This window comes from Trachypithecus francoisi, unplaced genomic scaffold, assembly GCF_009764315.1.
Source record: "Trachypithecus francoisi isolate TF-2019V2 unplaced genomic scaffold, Tfra_2.0 Lachesis_group10, whole genome shotgun sequence".
In the NCBI taxonomy this organism is placed as follows: domain Eukaryota; kingdom Metazoa; phylum Chordata; class Mammalia; order Primates; family Cercopithecidae; genus Trachypithecus; species Trachypithecus francoisi.
Genome location: NW_022681455.1, coordinates 104,537,931 through 104,563,784, shown reverse-complemented (window position 1 = coordinate 104,563,784; position 25,854 = coordinate 104,537,931).

The following is a 25,854-nucleotide window of genomic DNA, read 5'->3' as shown; positions in this document are numbered from 1 at the left end:
TAATACATTTGAATCATTTTCTTCTGGGATTGAAGTGCTCCCATAATAACCGTTGGTTTTCCAGATTCAAGTTCCCTAAGACTTGCCCACGTGGAAGAGTCCTCTGTATCTGGACCCTTGAGGCTTCTTTTCCTACTTTTGAAAACCATTTGTGTTCAACTGTGAGCCCTAGTGGAAAAACTCTGAAATCCGAAGTCAAAAGACAGGATATGCCGGTTTTTACCTATGAGTTATCCTAGCTCTGAGTTTTAACTTTATTCTACATAAAACAGGCATAAGATTACTTACCTTACATTGCTTTAATGAAGATAAAATACCAACTTAAAAATACGGCTCAACACTCACTAGATAGTAGATACTTATTAAATATTACTGGACTAAATTTTTCTCAAACCATTATTTTAAAAGAGATAGTTTGTTGTAGTATTGAAAACCATGTGTTATAGAATTAGACTGCCCTTGTTCAAATCCTACTGCCACTACTGTGTAACCTTTGGCAAGTTAATACTCTAAGATACATTTTTCCCATTAGTTAAATTGAGATAATGACAGAAATGCCAACCTTATGGTATTTACATAAGACTAAATGAAATCATCTACCACAAATTAGTTTTATAGTGGACAGTCAGTGCTCAATACATAATTAATGTCTGTATTATTTTTGTTGTTTGTTTTTGTTTTATTTTAATAATAGACAAATTGTATAAGTCAAGCTGTACAATGTGATGATTTGGTGTATAATACCCATTATGTATTGATTATCACAGTCAAATTCACAAATCCATCACCACCTACAGTTCCCGTTTTGTGTGTGTGTTGTGTTGTGTGAGGTGGGGAGAACATTTAAAATCTGCTCTCCTGTCAAAGTTTAGTTATTCTTACTATGTGAAATATGTAACACTGCTTTGTAAGCCATGACATGATGTAAAATGTTAGTTTCAAATATCTTTTTTTTTTTTTTTCAAACTTAGTGTATTAAAAGGAATTGCATTTACACTATCAGGCTTCATAGATTAGTGATAGTTACTCAAGTTAAATTGACCAAATGGTAATTACAAGTCCCTTCCCTCTCTAACAATTAGTATATCATTGATACTCTAATTGAATTCTACACAATTGGGATAATATTACTTACCTTAGATTGCTTTCATAAAGATAAAATAGCAACTTAAAAATATGGTTTGATGTTCAGCATGTAGTAGTAGATATTTATTAAATGTTTATTTCTGGGCCAAACTTAAAATATCATTGATACACTAATGGTTAGAGAAGAAGGGGACTTGTAGGTGAGTGTTTTCACACTGTGATTGTTTAATTTTTAGAGACAAGGTCTTGCTCCGTCATCGCCCGGACAGGAGTACGGTAGCGTGATCATAGTTCACTGCAGCCTTGAACTCGAGGGCTCAAATAATACTCCTGCCTCAGCTTCCCAAGTAGCTAGGATTACTGATGTGTGCCACCATACCTGGCTAATTTTTTAATTTGTTGTAGAGATGGAGTCTCACTATGTTCCATAAGCTGGTCTCAAACTTCTGGCCTCATGTGATCCTCCCGCCTCAGCTGCCAAATGTACTGGGATTATAGGCGTGAGCCACCATGCCAAACGCAGTTTGTTTTTGGAAGTGAAAATATTTTTGCTTATCCTCAATGAGCCAAATAGAACCCAATACAAAAATCTTAAATCTGAAATTGTGACAGGTTGGTTTAGAAAAAAATGTTTTAGTTGGTTCTGATTTGAATGGTTTATTACGTATACTTTCTATATTTTTATTCTTATGTCTGTTATCTTAAATCACACATATTTTTAAACATATAAACTTTAGTGCTTGGTTAAATTAAATTAGTTAATATATCTGGGAACTCCCTCAATGTAATTATTTTAATGTCAAGTTAAAGACTATCTTAAAAAAGAAATCTTTAAGACATATTGAGCCAGCTCTCTGTCTCTTTCTGTCAATCTGTCTGTTCCTCCCAGTCACTTTCTTACTCATATACAAATGTCGGTACATATGCTTTCCTTTTTCACAAAAAGCTAGTAATATCAACAATAATATTAAATAAGCTTCAACATTTTATATATTTTTCTCACATAAGAATCTCATGTTTGAAGAAATCACATTTTAATCTTAAGTGCTTATCAATTAAAGAACATTTTTCATATTATGCTGTACATGAGAGGTTTGCTAACCTCCTGAAAAAGCTTATAATTCAGGAGTGAAAGACAGGCAAGCAGACAACTAAGTTTAAAAGAAGTCAGTGCAATATGCACTCCAAATGGTGTTTGAAGTGAATTGCCATGTGTGCATGGTGCATGGTGGAATGAATGATTAATTCAGGATCGGAGTATCAGAAAATGCGTTCTGGCTTTATCTGCATGGCATGGGTTGGGGGAGCACAGGACCATTTTAGGTTCTATATTTTTGACTTCCAACTGGGCTCTAATTAATTTCCAATGGGCTCTCCCTTTAGATCAGCACTTCCCTTTAAAGAACAAACCCCATCTCCACCTCTCAACCTTTTAATTTTCTTGCCTTGATTGCTGAGAAAACTTTGGACCAAATGGTGAGTAAGTTATTCATTTCCCCGCATTTCTTGAGCACTGGGTGTTTCAATCGACATTTTCAGTATATCAGGCATTTAACCATGGCACAAACCTTTTTTATTTTTTTAAAGGATATATTTTGTTTGTTTTAAATTCATACTATTTTTCTGGCCAATATTTGTTTGATTGTTCCATCAATGTGTGGGAAAAGTTTCAATGATATAATTAAATCGACATGTCATACATCATATATAGATATATAGATATACATGCATACACACACATATACATGCAGACATACCTCAAAGATATTGCAGTTTCCATTCCAAACCACCAGAGTGAAGTGACTATCTCAGGAAGACAAGTCACATGCATATTTTGGTTTCCCAGTGGATAAAAAAGTTATATTTACACTATACTGTATTCAAAATGTACAATAGCATTATGTCTAAGAAGCCAACATACATACTTAAATTTTAAAAATATTTTAATGCCGAAAAGTGCTAAAAATTATCTGAGTCTTCGGCGAACTATAATCTTTTTGCTGAATGAGGGTCTTGCCTTGATGTTGATGGCTGCTGACTCATCAGGGTTGCTGAAGGCCAGGCTGGCTGTGGCAACTTCTTTTCTTTTTTGGGAGGAGTGGGTGGGGGATGATGTGGAGGAAGACAAAGTGTTACTCTGTCACCCAGTCTGGAGTGCCGTGGTGGAATCTCGGCTCACAGCAACCTCTGTCTCCCAGGCTCAAGCAATTCTCCTGCCTCACCTCCTGAGTAGGTGGGATTACAGGTGCCCACGACCATGCCCAGCTTTGTATTTTTAGTAGAGATGGGGTTTCATCAAGTTGGCTAGGCTTGTCTCGAACTCCTGACCTTAAGTAATCTCCCCTCAGCCTCCCAAAGTGCTGGGATTACAGGCGTGATCCACCGCACCCGGCTGTAATTTCCTAAAATAAGATAACAGTGAAGACAATACATCAATTGACTCTTCCTTTTATGGAAAATTTATCCATGGCAGGCAGTGCTTCTTGATAGTATTTTACGTACAATAAAACTTTCAAAATTGAAGTCAGTTCTCTCAAAACCTCTCACTGCTTTATTAACTAAGCATGTGCACTATTCTAAATCCTTTGTTGTCATTTTAATAATGATCACAGCATCTTTGCCAAAAGTAGTTTCTATCTCAAGAACCCACTTTCTTTGCTCATCCACTAGAAGCGACTCAATTATAATGGTATCATGAGATTGCAGCAATTCTGTCACATCTTGAGGTTCCACTTCTCATTTGAGTTCTCCTGATATTTCCACCACATCTGCATTTGCTTCCTCCGCTAAAGTCTTGAATCCCTCCAACTCATCCAGGAGGGTTAAAATCAACTTCTTCCAAACTTCTATTACTTGGTATGGTGACTTCCTCTCATAAATCATAAATGTTCTTAATGCTATCTAGAATGATTATTTTTTTCATAAAGTTTTCAATTTCTTTTGCACAGATCCATCAGTGGAATCACTACCTATGCAGCTATAGCCTTTAAAATGTATTTCTTAAATAATACAGCTTGGAACTCAAAATTACTTCTTGATCTGTGGCCTGTAGTATGGATGTTATGTCAGCAGGCATAAAAGCAACATTCATTTCCTTGTAAATCTCCATTAGAGCTCTTGGGTGACCAGGTGCATTGTCAATGAGGAGTAGTACTTTGAAAGACATTTATTTATTTATTTATTTATTTATTTATTTATTTATTTATTTCTCTGAGCTGTAGCTCTTGGTAGTGGGTTTAAAACATTCAGTAGGGTCAGTTGTGATGGCTCACTCCTATAATCCCAGCACTTTGGGATGCCAAGGTGGGTAGATCACCTGAGGTCAGGAGTTTGAGACCAGCCTGGCCAACATGGCCAAAGCCCGTCTCTACTAAAAATACAAAAATTGGCCAAGTGTGGTGGTGCACACTTGTAGTCCCGGCTACTCAGGGGGCTAAAGTAGGAGAATCGTTTGAACCCAGCAGGCAGAGATTGAAGTGAACTGAGATCATGCTACTGCATTCCAGCCTGGGCAACAGAGGGTGACTCTGTCTCAAAATAAATAAATACATACGTACATACATAAGTAAGTTTAGTAAACCATTCTGTACACAAATGTACTGTCATCCAGCCTTTGTTTTTTAGATTTTAGAGCACAGACAGAGTAGATTTAACATAATTTTTGTGGATTTAGGATCTTTGGAATGGTGAATACGCATTGGTTTCAACTTAAAGTCAATAGCTGCATTTGCCCTTAACAAGAGAGTCAGCTTGTCCTTTGAAACTTTGAAGCCAGGCATTGACTTTGCCTTTCTAGCCATGAATGTCTTAGATGCCATCTGTTTTCAAGATAAGGCTGTTTTGTCCACATTGAAAATCTGTTGTTTAGTGTAGCCATCTTCATTAATTATCTCAGCTAGATCTTCGAAATGACTTGCTTTAGCTTCCACAATAGTACTTGCTGCTTCATCTTGCACTGTTATGTTATAAAGAGGGCTTCTTTCCTTAAATCTGGTGAACTAATCTCTGCTAGCTTCAAACTTTTCTTCTGAAGTTTTGTCAACTCTGTCAACCTTCACAGAACTGAAAGAAGTTAGAGCATTGCTCTGGATTAGGCTTTGGCTTTGGCTTTGGCTTAAGGACATGTGGTTGGTTTGATCTTCCATCTAGACCACAAAAACTTTCTCCAAAGCAGCAGTATAGCTGTTCTGCTTTTCTTTGTGTGTTCACAGGAGTAGCACAGTTAATTTCCTTGAAGAACTTTTCTTTGGCATTCACAACTCAGCTAATGGATGCAAAAGGCCTAGATTTTTCACTATCTTGGCTTTGATATGCCTTCCTCACTCAGCTTAATCCTTTCTAGCTTTTGATTTAAAATGAGAAACATGCAACCCTTCCTTTCACTTGAATGTTTAGAGGGCATTTAAGGTTATTAACAAGCCTACTTTTAATATTGTTATGTTTCAGGGAATAGGGAGGCCTGAGGCAAGGGAGAGAGATGGGGGAATGGATGAGCAGTCAGAACACACACAACACATTAATTAAATGTGCGGTCTTATATGGGCACAGTTTGTGGCACCCCAAAACAATGATAACAGTAACACCACTGATCACTGATCACAGATTACCACAATAATAATATAATATATATGAATATATGTAATATGTAATTTCAATATAATAAACATTTGAAGTATTGCAAGCCTTACCAGAACATGACAGAGAAATGTGAAGGGAGAACATACTGTTGGAGAAAGTGGTGCTGATACACTTGCCCATTGCAGGGTTGCTCCAAATCTTCAATTTATAAAAAACGATATATCTATGAAACACGGTAATACAAATCACACAAAAAAATGAGGTTTGCCTGTCCACACACAATGTTTAAGTGCTGGACACTTTGGTATCAGGCTTATAGGGGAGGCAGAAATGGAAATAATTAAATAAGTAAATAAATAATAGGCAGCAGAAACAAAATATAAGTTGAGTTGAGATAATAAAGTGACAATCTGTGGCTATATTCAGTCAGATTTTTGGTTTTCTCTCCCCCACCCCATCCTACTGCAGACATCAAGAATATTTCAAGATTTCAGGACTATCAGAGTCTATAAACATGCAAACACGGAATGCTCTAGCAAGAACCTGTTGTTTAAATCGAAGTTTTCATGTCCACAGTTACTAAAAGGACATTTAAGCTCAGTTAATCTTCAACAGAATCTCAGCTTAGATGGTTATGGTTATGGTTATGGTTGCAAATATACCAGAGTCTGTTGGATAGTACAGATTTTCCTCCACTCTCCATAGTCACCTGTACTTCAGACGTCTTCTTCTCCTAGATTCTCAGAAGACCCTTGGCATAGATCCCTTTTCCTCTCTTTCCTCCTTTTCCACTATTCTATCCCCTCTTCATTTGGGGTCCAGCTTTGTCCCTCTACTTCATATGCCTACTGGGAAGTCCCATCTCATTTCACTGGCATTTAGTTTGAGTGGTGTCAGTGGGAATTCTTCATCATGGAGCACTGAAGACATCCTACTTCACCCTTAAAAGCATTGCTAACCACACACAACGCAAGTTCAATTAATTATTCTGCTCACATGAATGACATCTTTCCAACCACGAGTGAGAATGGAGGGATTCCGAGGGACAGAGACAGAAACCTTCTATCCATCCTGCCATATGTGCACACATTCTATGGGATTGTTAAATAGCCATGAAAATTATGTTTCCAGGAGTATCATGAGAACAAACTTATATTATAATATTACATTTAAATGCAGAATATAGCAAGTGTGTACAAAGTATAAAGAAACACTATGCAAAGGCAAAATAACAGAATATAACAACAAGATTCTAGCAGCAGATTATATTTTTGCTGAAATCATAGGTGTCTTTTTACTGCCTTTTCTCCCTTTCTGTCTCACATACATTCATTGTACACAATGCCCCTATAAGTAATACCATTATTACAGAAGCAGAGTCTATTAATATACATATATTCTTAATTTTATAGAAAAATGCATATACTCAATGTTACATTAAGAACGTTTACTGTTTCTTTTTAGTTTCATTGGATTGACGTGATGATACTATCGGTTTAAAAGTCTCAGTTTTTTTAATGTGCACAAAACATGTATAGTATGATTGTTTTTCTAAGTGGTAATTACAAAAGGTAATTACAAAATCTAATAATATGCATTGTACAAAAAGAGATTGCTGAAAGGGTCAAAATATCAATCTGGCATTATCAATAGAGCGATGATTAATTATTTCTACTGCTGAGGGTAAAATAAATACATCAATGTAGAAAGGAAGGAGAATGATAATCTGAAGAGTGATTCAAAGTATGATCCAGGTAGTAGAAGATGGGAATTCCTTCTCTTTTGTTTTTAATTATTTTCCCTCCAGTGGCAAAAAAAAAACTCTAAACCAGAAAGTCTTAGCATCTTCTTTGTAAAAGTCTGAAGAAATATATATATATATATATATAATATACACACTGTATATGTGTATATACATACATGTGTGCTTTCCAAGTTTTCATTTACACGATGCTTTTCTTTCCCTTGATAATAAGTGTTTAGAACAATTGAATTATGACTTTGGCTCCCGGTCAGATTCTGTTGAGTCACAGAAGATAAATTGGGGGAACAGTACTAAAGTTAAGGCTCATAATTCAGTTGTCCACAGTACATCTTGCAAAAGCAGTTTTTATAAGCAACAAAAAATTGGGGGAAACTGCCAGAAATGCTCCTTCTTCCACTTTGTTTTGGTTCCTGGAAAGAGTTTTGCCCAGTAGATGTGTTTTACATCTGTTGAATTTATTGCTTTTTGAGCCAAATGTAAAAACTGTCTGGGTTTCTCAATTTGATGGTTTATTATCTATAGAAAAATTCATGTTTCTTAAAAAGAGTTGAAACATGCTTTCATGCAGTAGGATAGCATTTCTGACTCAGAATCCATACAGAGAACCCTGACTACTCTTCAGTATATCTCATTCACCCATAAAAGCTTGCATTTGTGCAACTTCATGCATTTAATATATTTTATATATATGTTTAATGTATGTTTTATGGACCATAAACTTCATCTGGCAGGAATTACATCTTTTGTGTGCATTTCTGTATCACAAATGTTAAGCAGAGTGGCTAGCGCATGGTCTAAGCACACAACCAATAACCAATAAATATCTGAGTATTAGCTACAATACTCAATAAATAATATTCATTCATTTCTTACTATGTACCAGACACTGTGACTGACATATAACCATAACAATAGCCAAATAAACAAATTGCATTTATCAAACTATTAATATATACTGAGAATTATGTCAGGTACTTTATATTCATTTTCTCATTTAATTTTCAAAATGAGTTTAAAAGGTTGGAACCATCAATTTTTACATTTTATAGATAAAGATGTTGAGGTTAAGACAGGTTAAATAACTTTGCTAATCTCAAGGCTATTAAGTAGCAGAACTAGAATCTTACACAATATTTTCTGTTAAGTAGCAGAACTAGAATCTTACACAATATTTTCTGTATATACATTTTCTCATTTGGTACTTAACAATGAGCACCTGAGATGGAGATTATCACACTTGTTTTTCAAGCGATAAAACTGAACCTCACATAATCAAAGGACTCTGAATAATTTCTCTTATTTAATGAAAGAGGTAGAAAACAATTTCACCCATTTCTGGTTACCTCCAAATCTAATCTTCCTCCCCAGAGAAGTAGATTCTTTGGAGGTTTTAAGGAGGATTTAGAGACCAAACCTGCACTCAAGAAGCTAGAACTTGCCGAGCGGGCTCTTTCACACAGAATGGGAAGGGACAGATGCTCTGACAACATGTCAGATGTCAGACAGGAGCATGTGATGGGACTTTTGGAAGAGGAGGCTGAATCATGAACAGCTTCACAGAAGAGGAGGCAGTTGAATTTTCCTTGAAGCGCAGATGGATCTGAGCATGAAAGGATGGGAATAGTAATGAACCCGCCACAGACCCAAAAGGTTGGGTTGATGTTTTGTAAAGGCTAAGTTTTTACCAAAAAAAAATAATAAAATACAAATATCAACATACAATTTACAACAAATCAAAGTTCTGTTCTGCAAACAACTTAAAAAGGTGAAAAAAAACTGATTGGGAAATTATTAATTAAGCGTTTACTCTGTGGAGGGCCCTCTAACAGGAACAGAGGGAGGAACTGGGGGAGATAGAGTAGTAAAGAAGGCTAGCATTGTTGCTGACCTAGAGGAAACTAATGAGACTCTGATCAGTTAGAGAGGGAGCCTTTGGTCAGAATAAAAAGCTAAGTGACTCATACAAGAATTGAATTACAACTGGCCTCATTAGAGCTGAGCTGTAGTTAATTGAGTTGTATGTTAATGTGCTGGGCAGAAAACAGTGTTGGAAGAGAAATGAAACAGTGCTCCATCTTCCAACTTGCTCTATAGCGGATATGTAGAGTACCAGATGGTGACATTTATAAATGGAATGAGTCATTATGGAGGCACAACTGAAGTATCAATAAATATTGGATTTACATAAACACAAGTTTATCTACAAATATCTGCTCTAAACAAAGGTAGAGAAAGGAAATGTGAGTTTGGACACAGCAAGGGGTTGAGAATTGGGAGACTGAAGATTCAGTCCTGCTAAGAATATTTTCAATTCCTCCTCCCTATGTCTGAAGTTCACTTCTCCCAGAATTTTGCAAGGCTGACTCCTTTCGCAACCTTTATTTATACTTTAGGTGTCATTTCTCAGATAGCATCTCCTAACAGATTTAAAGTAAATTTTTTCTCATCATCTCAATCCCACCACTGTGTTGATTTTATCTCAATCTCTGAAAATTTAATATATTTACTTGTTTGTCTTTATTATTTTTCAATGCACTAGAGTCAAAGCTCCATGAGATCAGGATTTATTTTATTTTATTTTTATTTTGTATTATTATTATTATTTTGAGACGGAGTCTCACTCTGTTGCCCAGGCTGGAGTGCCGAGGCGAGATCTCAGCTCACTGTAAGCTCCGCCTCCCAGATTCACTCCATTCTCCTTCCTCAGCCTCCTGAGTAGCTGGAACTACAGGCGCCTGCCACCACACCCAGCTAATTTCTTTTGTGTTTTTAGAGACGGGGTTTCACAGTGTTAGCCAGGATGGTCTCGATCTCCTGACCTCATGATCTGCCCGCCTCGGCCTCCCAAAGTGCTGGGCTCGGCCACCGTACCTAGCCAAGACCAGAATTTTTTTTTTTCTGTCTTGTTCACCAGTGCTTCCCTGGTGTCTTAAGTAATATCTGGCACTTAGTAAATGTTAACTAAATATATAGAATGGCAAAACAGTGGCTTTACTCCTTATTATCTGTATGACTTCAAACAAGCCATTTGGTCTAACATGTTGTTTTAATGAGGATAAACCTAGCAAGACTGTGTGCTGTTACAAAGATCGAAAGTATCAAATCTCCTAAAGGTCCTTCAAAAACTTAGTGGGATATTAGAACATGAGTTTGCCTAAAAGAACAGTCCATGGAGGATAATGCTAAATTCACAAAAAGTAATACTGACTGCCTTTCTTTAATAAGTTAGTGAGATTTTGTGTCCTTGGCCAATTCTATTCCCAATTCTGAACTTGAATTTCTACATCTGTGAGATCCCTCATAACTCTAAAATGCTACCACTTGCTGATTATGAAGCGATCTCGTTCCACATAAATTTTAAAATAGTTCTTTTTCTAGTTCTGTGAAGAATGCCATTGGTAATTTGATAGGAATAGCATTGAAACTGTGAATGGCTTGGTGCAGTGTGACCATTTTAAATATATGAATTCATCCTATCCATGAGCATGGAATGTTTTTTCATTTGTGTCATCTCTGAATTCTTTGAGCAGTGTTTTGTAGGTCTCCTTGTAGAGATCTTTCACTGCCCTGGTTAGTTGTACACTTAGGTATTTTAGTCTTTGGGGGCACTTGTAAGTAGGATTGATTTCCTGATTTGACTCTCCACTTGACTGTTGTTGGTGTACCAAAAAAAGAGCCTGAATAGCCAAGGGAATCCTAAGCAAAAAGAACAAAGCTAGATGCATTACCTTATCCAACTTTAAACTATAGTACAGGGCTATAGTAACCAAAACACCATAGTACCTATACCAAAACAGACACATAGACCAACAGAACAGAATGGAGAACAGAAAAATAAGTCCGCACACTGACAACTACCTGATCTTTGACAAAGTCAACAAAAACAAGCAGTGGAGAAAGGTCTCCCTATTTAGTAAATGGTGCTGGGATGGCTGGCCATGTATAGAAGATTGAAACTAGAACCCTTCTTTACATCATATATAAAAACCAACTCAACATGCATTAAAGATTTAAATGTACAACTCAAAGCTGTAAAATCCCTGGAAGACAACCTAGTCAATACAATTCTGGACATAGGAATGAGCAAAGATTTCATGACCAAGATGCCAAAAGCAATGGAAACAAGCAAAAATTGACAAACGGGATCTCGGGATCTGATTAAACTGAAGAGCTTCTGCACAGCAGAAGAAACTATCAGCAGAGTAAACAGACAACCTATAGAATGGGAGAAAACTTTTGCAGACTATGCTTCTGACAGAGATCTAATATCCAGCATCTATAAGGAACTTAAATTTACAATAAAAAATCAAAACACCATTACAAAGTGTGAAAAGCACATAAACTGGCACTTTTCAAAAGAAGGCATACATGTGGCCAACAAGCACATGCAAAAAAGCCTCAGTATCCCTGATCATTAGAGAAATGCAAACCAAAACCACAATGATATATCATCTCACACCAGTCAGAATGGCCATCATTAAAAAGTCAAAAAATAACAGGGGTGGATGAGGCCACAGAGAAAAATGTACACTGATACACTGTTGGTGGGAGTGTAAATTAGTTCAACCATTATATAAAACAGTGCAGTGATTCCTCAAAGACTGAAAACCAAACTACCGTTTGACCCAGAAACCCCATTATAGGGTATATACCCACAGGAATATAAATCATTCTATCATAAAGACACATGCATGCATATATTCATTGCAGCACTTTTCACAATAGCAAAGACATGGAATTAACCTAAATGCCCAGCAATGACAGACACTATAAAAACAAAATGTGGTACATATACACTGGGGAGTACTATGCAGCCATAAAAACGAACTCATGTCATTTGTAGTAGCATGGATAGAGCTTAAGGCCATTATCAATAGCAAACTAACACAAGAAGAGAAATAAAATAGGATATGTTCTCACTTACAAGTTGGAGCTTACTGAGAAGAACACATGGATATATAGAGGGGAACAACAGACAATGAGGCCTACTGGAGGGTGGAGGGTGAGAGGATGAGCAGGATTAGAAAAAATAATAATCAGTACTGGACTTAATAACTGGGTGACAAAATAATCTGTACAACAAACCCCCTTAACACGAATTTACCTATATATCGCACTTGCACCTGTGCCCCAAACTTAAAATTTTTAAAAGATCTATTTTTAAAAAAGATTTTGTGATTCCACAAACATAAATGTAAGGATGTAGATTTTCACAACTATTGGTGGCTATGTTTAACACAATGTTTTCTTACATTCTATTTGTCAGGCCATATTTAAATGCCTACAGAGAGAAATTTGTGTGTGTATGTGTGTGTGGTCTTTATTTTCCTATTCAGGACTGTCACAATAGTCAATAGTTAATCTCCAAAATTAAAATGTCCAAAACATAGCGTGGAGCCGGGATAGGGCAAGCCCTATTGGTTGACAAAGAGGTTTAGCCATTTCATGAGGCATACAAGCTGGATACTGATATAAGAAATAAATGTTTGGCCAGGCACTGTGGCTCACTCCTGTAATCCAAACACTTTGGGAGGCCGAGGTGGGCAGATCACCTCGGGAGGTCAGAAATTTGAGACCAGCCTGGCCAACATGGCGAAACCTTTTCTCTACTAAAAATACAAAAAAATTTCACCAGTTGTGGTCGTGGGCCCCTGTAATCCCAGTTACTTGGGAGGGTCAGGCAAGAGAAATGTTTGAACCCAGGAGGCAGAGATTATAGTGAGCTGAGATCGCACTACTGCACTCCAGCCCTCCGGCCTGGGTGACAGAGCAAGACTCTGTCACACACACACACACACACACACAGAAAAGAAATGCTTGAAACAGTGCATATTGCCTCTTCTACAATAACCACATATTCTGAAATAATAAACATTAGATTGTATAATATTGAAAAGAAAGGAAATAGACTATGATCAGAAATGTTTCATAGATATCATCTATAGTGAGCTTAAAAATGAGCCTGGGAAGACAGAGGCAAATACTGGAGAGCAAGAACACATCTCAGTCAAGATACGAGGGAAATTACCCAGAGGTTGACTTTCTGAAAATTGGATGAGAGACAGCAAGTTCCAGGCTGGGAAAATGTGAGAGACAGCTTTCATGGGAAATGCCAGGATTTAAAATTCCAGGAACGAAAGGATGAAAGAAGTAAATTACAGTTTCTTGAAACAGGTACTCTGCAAACATGTATATTATATCTTGTTTATCTTCAGGAAACCTTGCACTGAAGGCATTATTTGTAGGAGTTTACAGAAGAGCAAACTGGCTTACAGGGTTCTACTGGCTTGCCCAAGGTCACACTGACAATATGTGTCAGAGACACTTTTGAATCTTAAGAAAATATAAGGAGTTCAGAATACTTGGGTAAAAAACAGATCTTTTTTTACATTGATATCACTTCTGTAGATTCATGCCACTACATTTCATTTAAAACTTTGCCTGTCTAAAAGTGCAGCAAACTGAGGCTGATGTCCAAAATTGTTATAGTACAGCCATAAATTTGAAACTAGTCTACTTTGAAAGGAGATTGTAAAACATTTACCATGACTATTCCATGTGACAGCCTGTTTCACAGAGGAAGCTCCATAAAAACACATTGAAAACCCTACCTTATGCAATGAATATCCCAGAAGCAGCTATAGGTATGGTGCAAATTTCTTCCTACTTGTGCAGATCTAGTTTTTTTGTTTTTTTGAGAGGGAGTCTCGCTCTTTCGCCCAGGCTGGAGTGCAGTGGCCGGATCTCAGCTCACTGCAAGCTCCGCCTCCCGGGTTCCCGCCATTCTCCTGCCTCAGCCTCCCGAGTAGCTGGGACTACAGGTGCCCGCCACCTCGCCCGGCTAGTTTTTTGTATTTTTAGTAAAGACGGGGTTTCACCGTGTTAGCCAGGATGGTCTCGATCTCCTGACCTCGTGATCCGTCCGTCTCGGCCTCCCAAAGTGCTAGGATTACAGGCTTGAGTCCGCGCGCCCAGCCTTTTTTTTTTTTTTTTTGAGACAGGGTCTCACACTGTCACCCAGGCTGGAGTGCAGTGGTGCAATCACTGCTGGCTGCAGCCTTCTCCTCTTTGGGCTCAGGTGATCCTCCCACCTCAGCCTCCCGAGTAGCTGGGATTATAGGCACGTACCACCATGTCCACATAATTTTTATATTTTTGATACAGACACGGTTTCACCATATTGCTCAGGCTTGTCTCAAACTCCTGGGCTCAAATGATCCCCCCACTTTGGCGTCCTAAAGTGCTGGGATTACAGGTGTGAGCTACTGCACCTGGCCTGCATCTAGATTTAAAAATTTTTCAAAGGGACTTCAATAAAACATAAGTAAATTTATTAGAAAGAAAAAGTGCACAACTAGGTACACTGAAATTGCTTTTAAAATAAATACTAAACTTTTTGAAACTTTGAAGAATTGATTAAATTCTTTTTAAAAAACTGAAAATAAGAGGATGAATAAGAACCAAAAAAAGCCACTAAAGTTTTTTTAAATGTTTTTATGCCTTACAATTTATAATGTCTAAGTTTGCTACTTTTTTTATTTTTATTTTTATTGTTTTTTTGAGACGGAGTCTCACTCTGTCTCCAGGCTGGAGTATAGTGGCCCAATCTCGGCTCACTGCAACCTCTACCTCCTGGGTTGAAGTGATTCTTCTGCCTCAGCCTCCCAAGTAGCTGGGATTATAGGTGTGTGCCACCACACACAGCTAATTTTTGTATTTTTAGTAGAGACGGGGTTTCACCATGTTGGCCAGGATGGTCTCGATCTCTTGACCTCATGATCTGCCCACCGCGGCCTGCCACTTAATACTTTTATAAAGCCTTAAGTAGCATTGTTTGTTGGTGTTTATTTAGTATCTCCATAGTTGTATTTCTGGACCAGGCATTGTGCTAGATATTAAGAATTGAGAGATGCAGATGAAAGTCTCAACCCTCTCATAGAGATCATGGTAAGTAAAACAATTAAATAAATAATTCAAATTTAAAATATTCTACAGTGAAATTGGACCACTTTTGACCAGTGGCTTTTCAGAAGACATGCATGAAAAGTTTTTAGGGGGTGGACATGCAGATGTCACAGCCTGTGCCAAAGCAAATTATGGTACGTCATGTATGGAAAGACCCGATCATAAACATTAGCCTAAACCCAACCCTCAAGACCCAATCAGACAGAATTCCATGGGATTGAATGTTGACTCATCTGCAAAGGGGAGTAACAAGAAACAAGACTGAGAAATCATTTCACTTCCAACATTGAAGCGTCATGGATGTCATGCCAAGGATTTGGAACCATCATCTCATTTTCAGTTGGACCCCTCAGAGTCAGACTCTTTTAGAATTGGGCTGAATAATCTAAAGTACTTTCATGAATCTAGGGAAAATGGGCAGAAGTATATGTAATGCAGGATTTAGTATTTCAGTCAGGAGAAAATAACATGACAGAGTTAAGCAGTATGTGGTTAAATTGAAAGTATTAGCAATGATTATATATCAGTCTGAGTTCTTAGACTTGTAAGACAGCAGATATAGGTGAATCTGATTTTTATCGCCTATGACAGTTTGAAACAAGGAAGTATGCCTTTTTGAAATATATATATATATATTTTTTTTTGGGTGGGGGGACGGAGTCTCGCTCTTTCGCCCAGGCTGGAGTGCAGTGGCCGGATCTCAGCTCACTGCAAGCTCCGCCTCCCGGGTTTACGCCATTCTCCTGCCTCAGCCTCCCGAGTAGCTGGGACTACAGGCGCCCGCCACTGTGCCCGGCTAGTTTTTTGTATTTTTTTTAGTAGAGACGGGGTTTCACCGTGTTAGCCAGGATGGTCTCGATCTCCTGACCTCGTGATCCGCCCGTCTCGGCCTCCCAAAGTGCTGGGATTACAGGCTTGAGCCACTGCGCCCGGCCTGAAATATTTAACATTGTTCAGTACTTGCAGTCATGGTATTAGTGGTTTGCAAGCAACTCTTGCTTACCCATGTTTTAGGGCTCAAGTGGTCACTCATTGTCTATAGCCTGGGAAAAATCTTAAGTTTTTGGAATATTCCCCTTGTATGTATCAGTTTCCATTAATGGTGCCAAAGATATTGAAAGAAACAGATAAATAAGCATATACTCAACCCTCCTTTTCTTTTTCCTTTCTTCTGTTGTTCTTTTCACCCATTTACCTCCCCAACTCTCCATTCCTCCCTCCTTCCTTCCCATATTTTCTTCCTTCAGAATCCTTTTGAGAACCTACCATGTAACTAACATGGCTTATAACAGGGACTAAAGCCAAGTCTCTCTCCTCAATGAGTTGACATCCTGGAAAAGATGTGACAGAGTACAAGAGATAAACAACAAACATAATTCAACAAATGGATGGTGTGTTGTGCATTGAAACTGTTTACTTCATGGTCTTTTCCAACACAGGAAAACAAAATGTTTTTTATTTGCCCCAGACTTTTCTAGTTTTAGCATTGAAAGTTCCATATCCCAGGAGTGTTGTCAGTCCCAGGTAAACTTGGACAATGGGTCACCCTACAAGTTCCAAGAGCATGTCACATTATGAATATTGAGCACCAGCTGTAAATAAAGTGGAGACCCTAAGAAAATATTCCCATGCTCAGCATCATTGATCATTAGAGAAATGCCAATTAAAATTACAACACGATATCATCTCACCCCAGTTAATTAAAATAGCTTTCATTTAAAAAGACAGGAAATGACGAATGCTGGTGAGAATGTGGAGAAAAGGGAAACCTCTCGTACATTGTTGGTGGGAATGTAAGTTAGTGCAGTCACTATAGAGAACAGCATGGAAGTTCTTCGAAAAAGTAAAAATAGAGTTACCATATGATTCAGCAATCCCACTGCTAAGTTATACCCCCCCAAAAAAGAAATCAGTCTATCAAAGAGATATCTGTACTCCCATGTTTACTGTGGCATTATTCACAATTGCCAACATTTGGAACCAACCTAAGTGTCCATCAATGGATTATTGGATAAAGCGAATGTGATATTTATACATAATGGAGTACCACTCGGTCATAAAATGAATGAGATTCTGCTTTTGGCAACAGCATGGGTGGAACTGGAGAACATTTTGTTAAGTGAAATAGGTCAAGCACTTGAAGTCAAACTTCAAATGTTCTCACACATTTGTGGGAGCTAAAAATTAAAACAAATGAACTCATGGAGATAGAAGGTAGAAAGATGGTTAATAGATTGAGAAGGATAGTGAGGGGTGCGGGGGAGGGATTTGGGATGGTTAATGGGTATAAAATGTAGTTAGAATTAATACAGTCTGGTATTTGATAGCACAGCAGGATGATTACAGGTAACAATAATTTATTGTACATTTAAAAATAACTAAAATAATATAATTAAAATACTTATAAGGCAAAGAAGTGATAAATGCTTAAGGTGATGGATACCCTATTTACCCTGATATGATTATTATTCATTGTATGCCTGTATCAAAATATCTCATGTACCTCATAAATATATATACTATGTACCCATGAAAATTAAAAGTTAAGAATTTAAAACAAAGAGAACATTCCCAACTTAGTCTTAAACTGCATTTACTCGAAATACTCTTCTGTCCAGGCTAGGGACAGAAAGCAGCACGGAGAGGTTTGCCAGGTCTTTATTTATGTGAAAGATCAAAACCCTGTTGGGAAATAATGTTTCCAGATGTCAAACATAATTTAGCCCTAGTGTTTGGTTCAAGAGTAATAGGGCATGAGTAAATGTGTGAGCTCCTAAGAGTGTCAGCTAAGACTGACCTGTAGTTTTAACCCTGTACTTCTTGAGAAGAAGACTACCATGACTCCTTAAGGTAGCGTAGCTGAGAACAGCTCTGGAGAAAATGTAATTTGGTAAAGTAGAAAGAAGGGGCAAAGTAAACCTAAATTATCCAAAGCTATTGAACAAAGGTACATAACTATATATATATATATATATATATATATATATATATACACCTTATAATATTATTTAATACTACACTGATATATTCAAGAAAGTAGTGATTAGAATAAACTTTAATGAAAAACAAAATTGATTTACTTATTTAATTTTTTAATATGGCATTAAAAAATAATCTGGATACAAAAGTGAAGGATACCCACATGTGTTGAGGATTTACTGAATGGTAAGCCTTGTGCCAGATATTTTGCAAAATTAATCATCTAAATCCTTTCAAAAGACACAATGAAGAAGGTATTATTTTCCTCCATTTTATGATCAGGAGACTGAATATTAAGGACACTGGCTGACTTGGCCAAAAGTCACAAAACAAATTAATGCCTCTATATAATGTCAGTAGAAAACCTGGATAAAAATGATGTTATGAAAACTGCTATGGAACACGACCAAATACTCAAAGCACTGAAAAAAGGGAGGTTAATTTTGCATGCGGTTGTCCAGGAAGGCTTAATTATGCATTGTCAGAATGCACTTTAGGGAATGCTGCCTTTGGGTATCACTTTATTATAGCTGAGGGTAATCATTGATGAAAACAAGAATGATCTTGAGTCAACAAAAATAATAAGCATTTTTTATGAATGCAGAGGCTTTAGGATGATTTTATGTACACATTTTATGTAAAACCTCGAAAGTGCTAACCTCATTACAGTTACTAGAGATGCAAATCAGTGTGAAAGTCTTCCTTTCACCTGCTGAATTTTGGAATTTTCTCATGTGAATGCAACCAAAAAAACTAATGAAGAAGAAATCAGAAAGGAGAAAGTTCCAATCAGAAGGGAGAAATGTACTTAATACTCAACTCACCTTAGGAAAGTCATCATCTGAATGGTGAAATCAATCTTTCAATCTTTCTTTCCTTTTTTTTTTTTTTTTGAGAAGGAGTCTTGCTCTGTCGTCCAAGCTGAAGTGTAGTAGTGTGATCTTGGCTCACTGAAACCTCCGCCTCTAGGGAGGCAATTGATTCTCCTGCCTCAGGCTCCCCAGTAGCTGGGATTACAGGGGTGTGCCACCATACCCAACTAACTTTTTTGTTTTTCGTAGAGACAGGGTTTCAACGTCTTGGCCAGGCTGGTCTCAAGCTCCTGACCTCAGGTGATCTGCCCACCTTGGCCTCCCAAAGTGCTGGGATTATAAGCGTGAGCCACTGCACCTGGTCGTGAAGCCAGTCTTGAGCTAACTGCAATGACACTTGGGATTTGCTCCTGACTTTGTCACACACTAGCTTTGGTCAATTCCATTAAACCACTGTGGATTTCCTGGTATAGATCATGACATACATCAGTACTGGTCCTCATTTCATTACTCAAATGAAATGAGGAAAGACCAAATGAGAAAAAATATGTAAAATATGTTCAAAAATTAAAAGTTTATAGTGTCAGATGGCAAATAAAACAATTACTTTATATTTAAATAATATGAATAGATATTTAGTAACATAAAATTAGTATGTTAACTTTTGTATTTAGAAACTCATTAAAACTCAATAAAATATCTTAATATTACTGTAACTTAATATTATTAACATTCTTTCTTTAGCATTAGAAGCCAAGATCGTCCATGGTCTGTCTGTCTGGAATTAAAGAAACAAAGCTGGGCATTTCTATCCCCCTAAAAGGCCACTACTGATAAATAAACAAATATTAATCATAACTTAAGTATATGTAAATTGCATACATATAAAGCATGTGTCACATGCCAGGAGCTGGACTTGGTTCTTTACAGTTATCTCACTTGATGTTGCAAAAGATACATGACGAATTGAGTGTTGCTTCTACTTTATCAGAATGGAAACTAGGACTCAGAGAACTAAAAGGACATGCCTGAGATTATATCAAATGTAGTCAATGGAGCTGAGGTTAAAAGAAGTCTATCAGGGGCCTCACAATAGCAATTGCCCACCACACAAAAGTATCTTCCCAGGTTATTCCTCAGAAAAGGTGTGAAAAGTGGATGAGGAGATGCAGGCTGCATACTTTGTCTTCTCTGAAGCAGTGATCTTGATGTTAAATGCCTACCGTGGCAAGCATGTAGCAGTGCTGTGTGGATCAGGCTTCTCTATGGAGAAGAATGTGAGTGAAGCTCACTGGAGACAGCCTGCAACTGTTCATAGGCTTATTTGTCTTTTATTTTTAATGTTGGTTTAGTTTGATTAGTTTTCATCTTTGTTAAACAGATACGCATATTCTTTCTGGAGCTGGAATAGGCAAGGGCTTTCTTGTCAACTTCATGTGGCTTTTGCTTAAAAACAGTGGAATCTGCCAGGCTCCGTGACTCAAGCCTGTAATCCCAGCACTTTGGGAGGCCAAGGTGGGCAGATCACCTAAGGTCAGGAGTTCAAGACCAGCCTGGCCAACATGGTGAAACCCTGTCTCTAGTAAAAAATACAAAAATTAGCCAGGTGTGGTGGCAGGCTCCTGTAATCCCAGTTACTCGGGAGGCTGAGGCAGGAGAATCGCTTCAACCTGGGAGGTGGAGGTTGCAGTGAGCCAAGATTGTACCATTGCACTCCAGGCTGGGTGACAGAGCAAAACTCCATCTCAAAAAACAAACAAAAGCAGTGTAATCTAGACTATTTTGCGTCTAATATTTCACACTTGATTAAAATGCTTTGCACCAAGAAATATTTATACTTGTCTGTTCCATCCCCCATTATCTAGTATAGTTCTATGTAGAACTACGCTATAGACTTTTGTTGGTTATTTTTATAACTGCAATGCTAAAACTTAAGGGTAAAGAATGAAAACAAAACATTTTAATTCTCCTCTAAAAATGCTCTTGCCTTGAAGATAATTTGAAGAATCTAGAAGCTACCACATGCCCACCGCCACCTCAAATGGAAGTCAAATCTTTAAAGCATACCCAATATTTAAACTTTGGCAGAAATAGTAAACTAATTATCTTTGGAAGCAGCATTGTGCATATTTATTTTGTGATTTAATAAAAAAGCTGACATAGCGGCCATTAGCTTCCCAGAGTGCGTTCTGTTTAATATGCAAAACACACAGAAATTAACATAGTAATTATGTTAGAACTAACAGGATACAAACATTTTAAATGGATTTAACACATTAAATAATTTCATGTCTTATGTGGCCCTGGTGTCTTTCACAGATGGTCACAACATTTGCTAATTTGTTCTACAGGTACTGAAAATTAATGTGGTTTTCTTTGACTCTTAACTCTTTTTTAATGTGGACAGATAACTTTATTTTTAACTTAAAATCATAGCTACCCTGCTTAATGTATTTTGAGTTCCTTTAATAAAGAAGATCTATGTTCTTTTCAAAATGGTAGCTTTCTTTGCAACCAAGTTTGAATGTTGGGGAAGAAAGAAAGTTACTGAAAATATGTCCATTTGATATCTCAGCACAGATGTTAATGTCACTAATATTACTCCACTAGAAACCATTTATTCCTTTGCATAGCAACCATTTCTGAGACACCAACTATTCACAAAATACTAGCTGCTGCTGGTACAAGGTTGTGTCTTCAATATCTTTATAGGTACTGCTAAAATAAGATTTGCAAAAATAAATATTATTTTTCCCTTAATCCCATCTAAGCAGTATAAATAATTTTCTGTAGTAATTTAAGGAAATAAAATATAATTATTACCAGTTAAGTAGTAACGGATTTTAATAAAAGGAACGAGAGCTTTTTGGAGAAATGCCTGATTCTAAGCCTATGCAGGAAATATAAAGGATTAACCTAAAACATTTATTTATACAAAATATTAAGGAAGTACTCAAAGACTAGTATAGTCATATCAAAACTCAAGAATTCAGTAATCAAACGGAAAAGGTCATATTTGCCAAACATAAGATATGTAGATCATCTATAGGAATACTAATTACAATGGATTTAAATTTGTGTAATATGATTTTATCAAAAATTGACTATTATGAAGACAAAACTTGTCAGTTCTAGTTATCTTTGGAGAAGGCTGGGACTTACTCTTCTGTAAACTGGTAACAGGAAAAAACATCAAGCATTATTCTGCCTTTATTATACAAACTTTATCTCAGACTAATCAAATAATCAATAAGAAAAACATTCTCTTAATAGAAATATCTCAGCCAAAAACAAATAAAAAAGGAAAACAAATACGAAAGAATTGGTAGAAGTAGAAAGTCACCATTCTGCAACCCATGATGATTTTATAGATAAGAAAACTGTTCATTAAAGGCTGCCACCATCAGTAAAAGAACTGACAAAAGACAACATCTAGGAATTAGTCTAAAAATAATACGGGTTGGTGCATAATTAATTGTAGTTTTTGTCATTAATTAATTTTGCACCAACCTAATAATAGTAAATAAAACAGAATGACAAAACAACAAAAAATTTGGCCTAGAGCAATGTTCTCAACCAGGTGCAATTTTGTCTCCAGGAGACATTTGGCAATATCTGGAGACATTTTTTCATTGTCACAAATGGGGAGGTACTAATGGCATTTAGTGGGTAGAGGCCGGGGACGTGCTACTAAACATCCTACACAGCACAGGAAGGCCCCCCACAACCAAGAGTTATCAGAATCACTTAATTTTAAAAAATGTCAACAGTACTGAGATTAAGAAACCCTGACTCAGACCTATCAGTTTGCAGAAAATACAGAATACAAATGGTCATATTAAATAATACACTGTGGGTGCAATGAGCAAAAAGTGAACCCAGGGAAACTGCAGGGCAAATGATCTGGTTCTAGAAAATGTGGCACATATACACCATGGAATACTATGCAGTCAAAAAAAAGGATGAGTTTGTGTCCTTTGTAGGGACATGGATGCAGCTGGAAACCATCATTCCAAACTATCGAAAGAGCAGAAAACCAAAGACTGCATGTTCTCACTCATAGGTGGGAATTGAACCTTGAGATCACTTGGACACAGGAAGGGGAACATCACACACCAGGGCCTATTGTGTGTTGGGGGGGGGGGGGGCGGTGGATAGCATTAGGAGATATACCTAATGTAAATGACGAGTTAATGGGTGCAGCACACCAGCATGGCCCATGTATACATATGTAACAAACTTGCACGTTGTGCACATGTACCCTAGAACTTAAAGTATAATAATAATAATAAAAAAGAATAAGAGAGGAGGCATGATTTTGTAACTTTAAGGTTTAATGACTGCCCTATTGGATTTCAGATTTGCATTCGGCCTGTAGCCCCTTTGTTTTGGCTAATTCTTCCCATTTGGAGCGGGTTTATTTACCCAATGCCTGTACCTCTGTATCTGGGAAGTAACTAACTTGCTTTCAGTTTTACAGGCTCATAGGCGGAAAAGACTTGCCTTGTCTCAGATGGGACTTTGGACTTGAACTTTTGGGTTAATGCTGGGATGAGCAAAGACTGTGTGGACTATTGGAAAGTCATGATTGTGTTTTGAAATATGAGGGCATGAGATTTGGGGGAGACCAGGAATGGAATAATATGGTTTGGCTGTGTGCCCACACAAATTTCATCTTGAATTGTAGTTCCCATATTCCCCACCATTATGCCATGATAATGTCATAGGAGGGAACTGGTGGGAGATCATTGAAACATGGAGGTGGTTACCCCCGTGATGTTCTTGGGATAGTGAGTTCTCACAAGATCTGATGGTTTTATAAGGGGCATTTCCCCCTTTTTCTCAGCACTTTTCCTTCCTATTGCCCTGAGAAGAAGGTACCTTTCTTCCCCTTGACCTTTTGCCATGATGGTAGTTTCTTGAAGCTTTCCTAGCCATGCGAAAGTGTAAGTCAATTAAACTTCTTTCCTTATAAATTACTCCGTCTTGGGTTTTTCTTCATAGCAACATGAAAATGGACTAGTACAGGCAGAGAGGGAGAGACAGAGACAATCTATAGATTAATAAGGTTTTTGAGACATCACTAGATCATGATCTATGACTGTTTTATGCATTCTGATGCATAAAACCACACTGTAAGAGATAATATTAATGGAGTACTTGGGTACATTAGATGCTGGCTAGATACTTTATAATGTTCACAAATTATTTAATATATGATAATGACCTTATGAATGTTTAAAAATATATAAATCCTATGTTTCAGAGATGACATTGAAACACTTAAGGATAAAATGATATGTCTGAAATTTTCCTGTAAATAATCCAGAGATGGGAGAAATTCTGTGTGTGTGTGTATATATATGTGTGTATATATATGTGTGTATATATATATATATAAAACATGAGTTGATAATTGTTGATACTAGATAATGTTTATCTGAGGATCATTAAAATATGTAGGGTTTGCAATTTCTGTAATAATATTTTAAAGAGCTATTGGAATAAAGTGATTATATCGCCATGTTGTAAAGTAGTACAAAGCTCATAAAATAATTCATCCATTAATTTATCTTATTTATTTATATATTCAGTTGATCTAATTTACTAGAGGAAAACCTTTGTCTTTTGAGTCAAATAGCCTTGTATTTGAATTCCAGTTCTGTCATTTAATATGTATCTAATGTGGGCAGTTATCTCGCCTACCATCATCAGTTTCCTCTTTTCCAAAATGCCGGATTATATGGAGTTCCATTGTGTAATCATTAACACATTAGACTCTGACAAAATGATGTATTATAATATCTAATGTTAATAGCAGTTATACTAGAAGTTATATATGAAAGTACCTAGCACAATACTTGGTATAAAATAGGTATAGGTATAGAGTAAATCATTGCTACTTCTATGACCACAAACTTTTCAAGAAGCAAAGAAGTCAAGGTATTACCCTTAAAGCAATGTTTGCATGCTATTAAGTAGTTTGTCTTCACTGTATTATTTATTAAGGAAGTAGATTTTGTACTGACAAAATTGCCCTACAAATGATCAATAATACTAGAAACTCCTTTTAGTTGTATAGAGCCACCCTTTCCAAGTCTGAATTTTCTTTGTAATTTATTCAGTGATTTGGTTTGACTGGTAAAGCTGACTATTTATGACTTGTACTGACCTTAAAATGCCTCAACTCTTTAGAGTGACTAATTATTGATTTTGTGTAAAGACTATTTAATTAAATAGATACCAAGAAGAGAGAGTGTTTCTGTATAGAGAGAAATGGCTGAAGGTGATTATTAAATCTGTTTGCCTTGTGGAATCTTGATAAAGTCATTGTTAATTTATATTTTCTTCCTTAGGACATACCTGTCTATTCACTTGACTCCTTTTCTGACATTGTCACTCCATTGGGAGGATGCCTGTTTATTTGAGATGCCTGACATTTCTCAGAGTTGATTTGACATGTACACTAATAAAGCTCAATTACTGAAAGATTAATAATTCATCGAGAAAGGTCATATATAAGCAAATGACTTATGTTTTGATATTTGAGACTTATTTAGGTGGTTAAGATAAATTAGCCTGATCCGTGTCTGCTTGTACACAATACCATGATCAACTCAAACACTATTAAATGCTGTACATTCATATATATATATATGTATGAAAGCA